We start from the raw sequence: 10268 nt of genomic DNA on the forward strand, positions 1-10268 counted from the left end.
AAAAACAATGTACAGGTAGATCATATGAAGCAAATACTTACTTATTTTTTGCATCAAATATTGATTTGGTTTGACACACATATACAAACAACTAACTAATGAAAAATGAAAAAAAAAAAAATCATACATAGACAAACATTCATGCGCACTAAACTTCACAGGTTATACATATAGAAACTATAATCAATAGCAGAAGTGATTTCAGCCCAAGTTTCTGTTCGTTTTGGCCTGGAATTTATTTAACCTTGCAATCGTGCCTTCAAGAGTCATATTTTTACTGAGACTGAAGAACCAGATTCTCTGTATATTAAGAGTATATATGCGACTTTTTAGTTGCTGTGAACCCAGAGAATAGTGTTATTGTGATTACCTGTGAATGCTTTATCATTATTTAATAAACAAAGGACAAGGTCGGCTCATAATTGAAATTGTAATTTTTTCATGTGTTAATATATTATTTACATTAGATTATTTTTTATATTTATTTAATTTGTTATTTATTTAATATTTAATTTGAAGGATTAGATGATTAGAATAATATTAATAATTTTTCTGATTCACCACTATTTTACCATCACCGTTACCGCCTGAGACATGCCTGAGACACTGTCCTATGATAGTTTTGAGATCAAGTTTAAAATGTATGTTTTAAATCCATACATGGCTGTTTATCAGTCATCAACATTTCTTTTTGAAGCTCAGAAGACTTGAATAGGTTCACTTTTGGGTTTGGATAGTAAATAAAATGTCTACATTTGTGTTGTAGTCATGGTGACAGACACCTGGTTAAATTCACCACCACTCTAAACAAAAAATTTGACACCAAACCCCACTCTGACTTAATTTACATCTCACCCACTGGATTCCACAGAAATTGCACACATCAGCTGAATTTCCCCTTTAATCCTTCGTAGCAGATTTATTCAACAACTTAGTTTCTACTGCTTTCAGTCCTGTTTCAGTCAGACGTACCACACTCCACACAATGCTCTATATGAAGTCTAACTCCATGCCTAAGGGCTTTAGTCCAGCTCTTGTCACCGTCATTAATCTGCATGACCTCAAAACTCTCCCGTGCCTTTCTGCCACTGACTCTTCTTGGCCACTAGATGGCAGTACAGTACTGTGGAAGTTTGGGATGGCATAGGATGGAGTGGACACTCACTCAGCTGCGCCTTTCTCAGCTGTGTTAATTTCTCACTTAGGTTCTTCGTCCTGTGTCCTCTGAGTAGATTCAGCTGAGGCTGGAAGAACATTTGCTGGCTTTTTCACTCCAAGGACTTTTTTTTTTTTACAATAGTCATAATAAATCAGCACAACGTGCAACAGATCGGAATGAAATATGGACCAGGCGGGAAAAGTGTGCTTTGTGAATGTACTGATAACGCTTTTTGGTAACTTTAGTGAAGTAGTGCACTTCAGCAGCAGATCTGGTGTGGGTGTGTGTGTGTGTGTGTGTGTGTGTGTGTGTGTGTGTGTGTGTGTGTATATATACACAGTACTGTACTGTCTAAAGGTTATAGGCATCTAAGTACCTAATCACATAAGATTAATAAGAAACTCCAGATCACATTAGAGCAGATACAAATAAAGAAACACAGTATGGTGGGAACAAGAATGTCTAATTTTGAAGAAAGTTGAGCTAGATTCCAGACTTCTCCAGGGTGCCTAGATCCTAGATGTGCTACATCCCATCACCAGCTCATCTGATTTACCATCATTAACTGCTGATTTACCAAATCAGGTGTTGAATGACATTATACTGCATAAACATTACTACACCCCCATGATTAGGGTGATAGAAAACCACAGCTTTTAGTATGAATGTTGGTTCAATATTAATATTAATATTCATTGTTTATTGAGTAAATAAATACTTAATGTCCAGATAAGGAGCTTTTCATTCTTATTTACTATATATATATATATATATATATATATATATATATATATATATATATATATATATATATATATATATATATATATATATATATATATAGCACCCCTGCCAGGCTTAGGTTCACTCTCCTCTACTTGCCAATTTGTAGAACATATGCTGGGTGTAAAAGAAGTGGTCCATCAGCAGACGCAGTCTGGCTGTGTTTGTTGTGTTATTCTCAGCTCTGTAGCTGTGTAACACTGTTAAAGCTGTTTGCTGTTCACAGGGCTGCAGTTACTAATGTAACACTTATTTCAACCCAAATTTAACTCATGAAAACAGGACAGAAATAGCTCTAAACTGCAGTGAATTACCTGAACGAAGTACCACATCACACACATATACACACACACACACAAACATACAAACACTCACAGCTTCACAGCTGCATGAACGACTGTCTTTTATTTGCCAACATGAGCTGGAAATGTGCTAAAATCTCATTGATTCATATGTATTCATTCAGTCATTTGTTTGTTGATTTATTACTACATGGATTCACTCACACAATCTCTCTCTCTCTCTCTCACTCAATCACCTTCTCACACTCACACATTCACTTGTTCACTTCTTTACAATTTACTCAAACACATACTGATTCACTCACATTCTCACTCATTCTCACACACACACACACACACACACACACACACACACACACACACACACACAGTCTCTCAATCACTTTCTCACACTCACTTTCACTCACTCACTTGTCCACTAATTCACTAATTCATCTCCTTACTCACTCATTCATGATGGTCAGTTTTTCTCCTCCTGCTATGTGTTTATATTTATAGAAATAAATGTTGGTGTCTTATCTCTGATTGTTCAACATTTTTCTGCTGATTTGGTTTTTGCTTTATTGTCCTCCTCCTTTTTGTTTTTATCTATCCTTCATTCTTCTGTTCCTCTTTATGTGTAATATCCATTATCCTGTGCCTATCGATGCCTTTAATCTAATTCATTTCATAAAGACAACACTGCTTGCCACTGAACACAAATAAATCATTATACAGTTCAGCTCCTACAGGCGCTCTCACAAACGCCACAAAATGCTCCCTCTCAAAGGATAAATGTGGAAATATTGATTGAGTTGGAAGAAATATTTCTCAGGTTATGACTAGACGCTTCCATAATGTTCTTCAGCTGAGAAGGAAGTGGGATCCTCACCAGGCCGCACATGGCTTCTTCGCTCTTTCCTCCAATTATACAGCAATTGAATGTCTTTTATACCTCTTTTGAAGGTGCCAAAATTGTGCCACAACAAGCAATTTTACTGCAAATTGGATTAAGCCCCAATAGACTGTGTCATTCTATTACATGTCCCCATGTGCACACAGTGCACAATACAAATATAAGCTAATGGTGATACACAAAAGATAACTCCAGAGAATTATTTTATATGCATCATCCTCTAAATGATAACTTATCATCATGTTATCAATCTAGACCTTTCTATAGAGGACTTAAAGAACGTAGCCTTTGAAGTCATTCAGACAATGTAGCCTATTTTTATATATTAGAACTTCTCATTAGTAAAGTCCCCCCCCAAGTGAATTTGTGTTTGATTTCTGCTGTAATTTTAATGCTGGGTTAAAATAATTACTAATGTTGTTTATAGTTTATGGCTGTTTATTCCAAAAAACACAAAGTGGCTGAAATGCCCTTAAGTTTAAGGGGGCGCTACAGTGAAAGGCCGTAGCTGAAACAATAATTGGCTTTACAATAAAGTAATAAAGTTCGTGGTGCTACTTCTAAAGATACTCCTAAAAGCAGGCCATGTTAAAATAAATCCCTTTCCCCCTGTTTTAGTTCCCAACAAACACATTTGGTCGCTGTCCACGGTTCTGGAGTCCACTTTTGCTCAGTTCGGGCTATAGCGAACGACCACGCTGTTCACGCTGCTGTCCATGGTGCTGAACTGCCACTGACTTCTATTAGAGCTACTGTAAATGCTGGTGCGCTGTCCGTGGTCCTGAAATGCTCTTAATGTCAATTGGGGCTGCAGTGTAAGAGCACGTTGCTGTCGGTGGTGCTGAAATGATAATTGACGGTACAAGAAAGTGATCGCAGCTAACGTTTATGTCCATCCAGCTTTAGTGTGTAGATGGTGGTCATTGCTTTGTTCCTAAAACACTGGCATGTATTTGATGAGATCTTTTTTTTAAGTAAAAGGATATCTGGCCACTGCATGTCCTTCTTGCCTGTCTGTCGCTTGGCTCTACTTTTTTTTGTTGTTCTGTTGCGCATTGCACCGCATGAATGTGATACGACCGGGTGCATTCCGGATGAAAAGTGCAATTGGCCAGCATTTTTTTTGGTTGTTTTTGTCTGTGCTGCTTCAGAAACCAACAGCAAACGTCTTGGAGAGCATCACAAGGTTGTTTGTTGTTAATATTTTATAAGGCATGCCAAAATGTCTGGACCGAAGACTGTTCAGTGGTGAAAATGAATAGCATTTGAAATATTGAATGCAAAAGCAATATTTTGAAATGAGACTTCAAATAGGATGTCCATTTGTCTTTTTTCTTGTCCTGCATGTAGAAGGACTTCAGAGTCGAAGGCCCCATCCTTACACTGCACTTTAATTCCATTAATCCCTTGGTGTAAGAGCATCTCAGATCTGTCAATTCTGTGTAATATGGCGTTGTATTCGCACGAACCTTGCTGTGGATTAGTGCTTTATTCCACTTGTGAAGAATGTGATGAAAAAAAAAAACCCTCTCACACGATTCAGTCGGAATGGCCGGGATTAAAAGGCTGTGATTGGGCAACGCTACAATCAGTGTCAAGCTCGAGCTATTTTAGCGATCCAGAATCAATATAAGTGATGGAGCACCGTTCAGAAGTCATTGAAAGGGTGATTGGTTATTGATAAGCTGTCATCTTTTCTAACATGATAGAAATGTTACATGAAGAGTCCAACAAGGAGTGAAAGGCTCAATGAGATAAGATGGAATTCATTCTGGACTCTTCAGGCCAGAGCCTTTCACTCTCAGAAAAGGGTTAAAAATCTTGTTAAAGGGAAGCAAATACAGTAAAACCTCAAAACGATTGAAGTGGTTTAAAACATTAAAAAGGTTCGAAATGATTCAAATGATCAAAGGCTAAGAACAGTTAAAACGGTTGAACGGCCGAAACCATAAGAACCATTCAAAAATTTAAACTTAATTTGGACAGTTTAACCGTTAAAACGTTCGAAACATCAAAGCGTTAAAAAGCTTTAATAATTTAAACAGTTTAACGGTTAAAACGTTCGAAATACCAAAGCGTTAAAACCCATTAATCATTTAAACAATTTACAGTTAAAACGTAAGATCAAAAAGATCAAAGAGTTAATAAACGGATAAACTCGATCACGCTTCGTTGCGTGAGAAGCGAAAATGACATTAGCTCGCGAGGGAACTTCTACAAAAAAAAAAGAAGAAAAAAAAAAAGAAATTACGCGCGCGCGGAGGCGCGTTGTGGGGGGGTGGGATGGTGGGATGGTGGGATGAGTTGGAGGAGGAGGGGGGGGGGGGGTGTTGGGGTGCGCTGCACGTGCGCGGAATGAGCGAGGGCGAGCTCGCGATTCCGTCGTCCAAATCGATCGCGGCGGCTTTGGGAGGAGCGCGAGGGCGGAGCGGCGACCGAATCAGACCCGCATCACTCACACCGGACGGCGGGAACCAGGGGGTGGGGGGCGCGCGGCCAGAGTGAGCGATCATTGAGGGATCGTTTCAGGGAGCGCGCAGGTCTCCTCCAAGGGCGTTTCGCGGGTTTCTTCGTGTGCGTGGATTATTTTACCGTGGAGCTGATCCTGATTCGTGAAAGGCTCGCGCCACCGCCGCCGCCTGTGTTTCGGGGAGCCGCGCGAGGCTGACGGACGGACGGACGGACGGCGGGAGAGTGGATGAGGAGAGGAGGAAGAAGAGGAGGAGGAAGATGAGTGCAGAGTGACACACACACACTCTCTCTCTCTCTCTCTCCCCCACACACACTCAGTCAGTCCGGATAACAGCAGAGAGTGAGCGGCACGAGACAGATGGTGCAGTAAACACGGGTAAGAGTCTTTGCTGTTTATTTGGATCGTTATTGATGTTTACACTGCGCGTGCTGGGTGCTGGTGTGTGTCTCGAGCGCAGCGGCGGGAAACTTTGAGCATTGGCGGTGGCAGGCAGCACGTGCAGATCAGCTTGCGCGCGCGGAGCTCCGGAGGAAGCAGGTAGAGGTGCTGGGAGCGCGCCGGGCTCGCAGAGTTTAGAGGACGCAGCTGATTGACTGATTGACTGCCTGAGCCGTTATAAAGCGGCCGCAGCGCGCGCGGGGCTCAATCCGCTGATCTGGCGCGATTCTGTAATCGGTCCGCGCGGAGGGGCGAGATAGAGAGGGAGAGAGAGAGAGAGAGAGAGAGAGAGAGAGAGAGAGAGAGAGAGAGAGAGACATCAACTCGAGAGAAAATAGTTTAGGAGGAACACACACACACCGTCTCTCTCTCACTCACTCACTCACTCACTCACTCACTCACTCACACACACACACACACACACACACACACTGTCTGTCTTCCTATCTTCCTGTCTCACTCACTCGTTCTCCTCAGTTATTTACTCCTTAGTTTCTGTCTCGCTCTCTCTTCTCTATTTGTTCTCTCTCTCTCTCTCTTTCTCTTTCTCTCTCTCTCTCGCTCCGTCTCTCTTTAATATCTCTCTCCCTTTCCCTTTCTTACTCTGTCTTATTCTCTCTCTCTCTCTCTCTCTCTCTCTCTCTCTCTCTCTCTCTCTCTCTCTCTCTCTCTCTTCTCTCTCTCGCTCCGTCTCTCTTTAATATCTCTCTCCCTTTCCCTTTCTTACTCTGTCTTATTCTCTCTCTCTCTCTCTCTCTCTCTCTCTCTCTCTCTCTCTCTCTCTTTCTCTCTCTCGCTCCGTCTCTCTTTAATATCTCTCTCCCTTTCCCTTTCTTACTCTGTCTTATTCTCTCTCTCTCTCTCTCTCTCTCTCTCTCTCTCTTTCTCTCTCTCGCTCCGTCTCTCTTTAATATCTCTCTCCCTTTCCCTTTCTTACTCTGTCTTATTCTCTCTCTCTCTCTCTCTCTCTCTCTCTCTCTCTCTCTCTCTCTCTCTCTCTCTCTTGCTCTCTCTCTGCCCTGCTGTGTGTTCATGGTGCAGTAATCAGATCCTGCCCATATCATGTTGTAATTGTTATTCGGCTCCACCCCCATTAATCAAGCCCCGCCCTCCCCTCCTCATTCAGCACTAAGGATAATCAGATCCTTCCCCCCCTCCCTCCTGCCTCCATATACACTTTTCTGTCCCTCCTAGAGACCCTTTAGAAAGACCCCCGTGTGGTGAGATAAAGGAGGATCTAGCAGTCTTTCTTTCACTCGCTCTATCACTCTCTCTCTCCCCCCCCTTTCCTCATTTTCTCTCGCTCTCTCTTTGCATTGCTCCCCTTTATACCTCTCTTTTCATCAGTCTTTCCCTCCACTTCTCTCGCTTTCTCACACTCTCACACACTCTCTGTCTCCCTTTGTGTCTCTCTCGCTGTCTTTCTTACACACACCAAACCACACACACAGTTGTTCCCTTTATTTGGGCCTTGTCTCACTGTGCTCAGTGTTTGCAAGAGGCAGAAAGAGAGAGAGACAGATTGTGTGTGTGTAAGAGAGAGGGGTGACGTAGAGAGGATGAGAGGAGAGGGGGAGCAGATGGAGTGAAGGAGAGGAGAAGAGGTTGAGAGTGGAGAGCTCTGGGTCAGTGGGGTGGATGAGTTCTGAGGAGAGAGAGGGAGATCAGCAGAGGGCAAAGTACTGTCAGCCTCGTCCTCCTTGTATCATCTTCTTCACCTCTCTCTCTCTCTCTCTCTCTCTCTTTCTCTCTCGCTATTGTTTGTATGTCATCACTTCTCTCTTCTCTTTCTTTGTACTCCTCTTTTTCTTTGCCATGTTCTCTCTTTCGCTCTCTACATCTCTCTCTTTCATCCCCTATTTCCCTCTCCCTTCTTCACTGTCCCCTCTACCTCTTTCTCTTCTTCATTGTCCTCTTTCCTCTCTCTCTCTCTCTCTCTCTCATTCTTTTTACCTCCTTTATATCTCTCTATCTTCCTTTTTCATCCTGAACATGTCTCTCTCTCTTCCTCTTTCACTGACCTCTCTTTCCTGATCTTTCTTCTTCATTGTCCTCTCTCTCTCTCTCTCTCTCTCTCTCTCTCTCTCTCTCTCTCTCTCTCTCTCATTCTTTTTCCCTCCTTTATATTCCTCTCTTTTAACCTGACCTTATCCTCACCATCTTCCTCTTACATTGCCCTTGTTCTCACTCACTTTCACTCTCGATTTCTCACCCTTTCACTCAGTCTCTCTCTGTCTTCCACCTCCTAAACATAAACTACCTCTTTAAATTCTCTCTCTCTCTCCTGCTGTTTTCTGTGCATTTTTGCTTATTGCTGTTTATTCTCTCTCTCTCTCTCTCTCTCTCTCTCTCGCTCTCTCTCGCTGTCTCCTGCTGTTTAATTGAGTCCAATCCCCCCCTTGTCTGAGCAGCTTCATTCCACACAGGCCGTCCTCCCTCCCCTCCAATCACCCCTTTACTTGTTCACCGCGACGTTCCTGACTGACAGGCAGAGCGTCAGGCTTCGGAAACTCTCCCAACACATTGCTTCCCTCCCGACTGATTTGACTGAGAGCACCGTCTGAGTGCCAATAAAAAGCAGACGGATGGAAAGAGCCCACCAGCAGCCGGTGCTGAAAACGGGCGTATTAGCGTCGACCCGCGTGGAACAGTCTGACCGAGGGAGTCCACTTAGTGGATTGTGTTGCTTTGGAGGAAAAGTAGAGCAATGTCCTCCGTATTCAGGTTACATGTCTATAGCCGAAAAGGCAGCTTGCGTATGTCTTTATCCTGTGGGCTGATGTAAGTGCTTCTGTGGGCTGAACAAATGGAAGTAAAATGCGGTCTCGCAGCTGCAGAGATTGGAAGTGGATTGCTAACAATATTCTCTATTGATAAAGTCCTGTGTCCTTTTTGTTGAGGGACCAAATCCGATACTGAGCCCTCTGAGGATAGGTATGAATGACCATATGTGTGTGTGTGTTTAGTTGTATAGACTACTAAGTATGTGAACACCTGATCATCACACCTACACTATATGTCCAAACATTTGTGGACACCCCTTCTAATAAATGCATTTAGCTACTTGCTACCATTGCTGACACGACTGTCAGCACACAAAGCTTGTCTAGTCCCTTTATTAGTACTGCTCTCTGACTCTCTGAAGCAGATTAACACAAACCTATAGGCACCATGCCTACTGCCAGGCGTGGTCTAGAGGGGTTTAAAGCCCCCCTGCGTTGAGCTGTGGAGCAGTGGAACTGTGTTCTCTGGAATGATGGTTGATGGTGCTTCATCCAATATATCTGAGATGGAGAGTTGAGGATGAGGTGGGGTGGTGATCATCCAACATCCCGACTTTACTTAAAGATTTGTGGCTGAATGCAATCAAATCCGAGCATAATATTAAGGTGATATAGGGAGAGGGAGAGAGAGCCATCCACCCACCTGTAGAGAGCAGGCCCAATTGTGCTCTCTCTGGCTCTGGCTGCTGATGGCAGGCAGCATGACCCAGGATTCAAACCAGTGATCCTCGAATCATAGTGGCAGTGCCTTAGTCTGTAGGTCCACTCAGAGCACCATAAACTCTTGAATGAATGAGGAGGTGTCCCAATACTTTTGTACACATAGTGTCCACATATGAGCTTGCTGGACATTCCCTTTCAGAGCCCTAGGCGTTGACACAGAGTTTACAGCTATTAACAGCTAATATATTATCCACTGTTCTGGGAAGGCTTTCCACAAGATGCTGAAGTGTGGACATTTGTGCCCATTCAGTCAAAGAAAGAGCCTTCGTGAGGTCAGGCACTGATGTTGGCAGAGAAGGCCTGGCTCGACATTCCAGTTCCTCCCAAAAGTGATCAATTGAGGTCAAGGCTCTGTGCAGGCCATTGGTGTTAATCCACCCAAATCACATCTTTATGGACCTTTATGGTCAGTGTGAGGAACCTCTAAATCAGTAAAGAACCTTTACATCGATACATCATTCTTCCACACTATTTCACACATCCCTACTACAAACATACTTCTTTTTTGGAACCAAAAGAAGCACCTTGAGTGTATGAAACAGGTAAGCTGTTCGTCACCTGCCAGATGATGCTGAGATGTGGCTGTTGTTAAACTAGAGTGTAGGACAAAGGGCAGGGTTGTCTGGTTTCAGTGCTACAAGGACACACACTGCACAGTTAAATGCTCTCCCTGTTCTAACATGCTGGATTCAGCTTATCACTTAATTAATTA

General features: G+C 43.0%; 1 protein-coding gene across 1 annotated transcript in view; it reads left to right on the plus strand.

Moving 5' to 3' along the window:
• Positions 1–5852: 5852 nt before the first annotated feature.
• The window catches only part of tafa4b (TAFA chemokine like family member 4b), a 58291-nt gene continuing 53875 nt past the window's right edge, over positions 5853–10268 (plus strand). Inside the window, exon 1 of the mRNA XM_072666016.1 lies at positions 5853–5987. The gene's annotated coding sequence lies outside the window, so the exon portion shown is untranslated. The remainder of the gene's footprint in view (positions 5988–10268) is intronic.

This window comes from Salminus brasiliensis, chromosome 21, assembly GCF_030463535.1.
Source record: "Salminus brasiliensis chromosome 21, fSalBra1.hap2, whole genome shotgun sequence".
Taxonomy (NCBI): Eukaryota; Metazoa; Chordata; class Actinopteri; order Characiformes; family Bryconidae; genus Salminus; species Salminus brasiliensis.